This window comes from Pseudoliparis swirei, chromosome 10 (assembly GCF_029220125.1).
Source record: "Pseudoliparis swirei isolate HS2019 ecotype Mariana Trench chromosome 10, NWPU_hadal_v1, whole genome shotgun sequence".
NCBI lineage: Eukaryota > Metazoa > Chordata > Actinopteri > Perciformes > Liparidae > Pseudoliparis > Pseudoliparis swirei.
Window position 1 is genome coordinate 10,670,637 of NC_079397.1, and position 1,449 is coordinate 10,672,085.

The 1,449-nt window shown below is 39.6% G+C and overlaps 1 long non-coding RNA gene across 1 annotated transcript; it reads left to right on the forward strand.

Annotated features, from left to right (window-relative positions):
• The first annotated feature begins 225 nt into the window (after window positions 1–225).
• LOC130200226 (uncharacterized) lies at window positions 226–760 on the forward strand. The gene is made up of 3 exons (XR_008832957.1): window positions 226–250; window positions 444–572; window positions 707–760. It is a non-coding gene; the product is annotated as an uncharacterized LOC130200226 (long non-coding RNA).
• Window positions 761–1,449: the final 689 nt, after the last annotated feature.

A 1,449-nucleotide genomic window follows, 5' to 3' on the forward strand; every position in this document is an offset into this window, starting at 1 on the left:
ATTGCCTTGATAATATCAATGACATTGTGGTTAATTGCCAGACATTGAAACTAAAGTTGACACTAACTTCTCAATTAGTGTAGAAGTGCAATAGTCATTATTTCATTTTAGTCATCTGGGTTGCGTAACATACCATAGCCTACTTACAAAAGGCTGATTTTATTATCATTCTGATGACAACGTATGTGTTTTTGTAGACTCAGACAAGGATACTGGTGATGAAGGCCTTCATCTTCACTTGCACATCAGGGTATGTAATGTATGCATCTTTATAAAACTATCTGCTATGACTTGAGATGTTTCACTTTGCTATACTTATAGTGGCTTATACTGAGATTCAGGGCAAAGCCCTATTTTAACAATACAGGTGTGAAAAAGCTAAATATGACTAATTTGACATACAAATAAATTGATACAACTGTTAAAATCCTATATTACTTCAGGTGTGTCAAGTCAGCCACTCTCTGACAATGACACTGACACTGAGAACCATCCAGCAGTACCTGCAGGCCATGCAGTGACACGTGGGGATGGTGATGCAGCAGCCCTTGTGGCCCCACCTGGACCTCATGGTATGCCTTAATATTTCATATGAAATATATTGTACTTAATTCAATTCTTTCATCTGTACTAATGCCCCAATGAGCACTTCTGTCCCAACAAGTACATGACACTGATCCAATTCTCATGCTTTTGTCACTTTCAGATATTTCACAGTCAAGAGCAGCAGGTCCCTCTCAGCCTCGTTTAAAGGTTTTTCAAGAACCCTCCAAGGTGAGAAGAGGAGGCGTTCAATCCAGTGTGGTTTAACCACAATTCCTGGCTTGAATACTCACAAAGCAAAGATTCAGCCTACTGTTACGCATGCAGACACTTCTCCTGCCTGGCGTCAGAATCTGTTTTCTCCTCAGAATCAGGCTTTTCACACTGGAAAAAGCAACGTACAAAGATGCTGGCTTTAAGTTGCATGAGAAATCTGAGTCTCACATTAATGCCATGTTTGCTTGGAATGAGCACAAGAGGCTATTGCTTACAGATTCTTCTATCTTAGATATGATTAACAAAGAGTACAAAAAGAAAGTTGAAGAGAATCGCAGTTACATTAAAACAGTTGCAGATGTACTGCTTTTGACAGCAACACAGAATATAGCACAAAGAGGTCACCGTGAATCGGAAGAATATGACAACAAAGGAATTTCTTAGGAGTTCTAGAAATGATCGCAAAACACAATCCTATGGTAGCCCAAAGAATGATGGGACAACACAATGCGAAATACACAAACGGTACCTTACAGAATGAAATTCTGCAGTGCTTAGCAAGTATGGTGCGTGATGAGATTGTGAAGGAAGTGAAGGAGAGTGTGGTATTCTCTGTCATTGCTGATGAAACCAAAGATCTGAAAAAAAGGAGCAGCTGTCATTAGTAGTTAGGTATTACTACAACGGGGC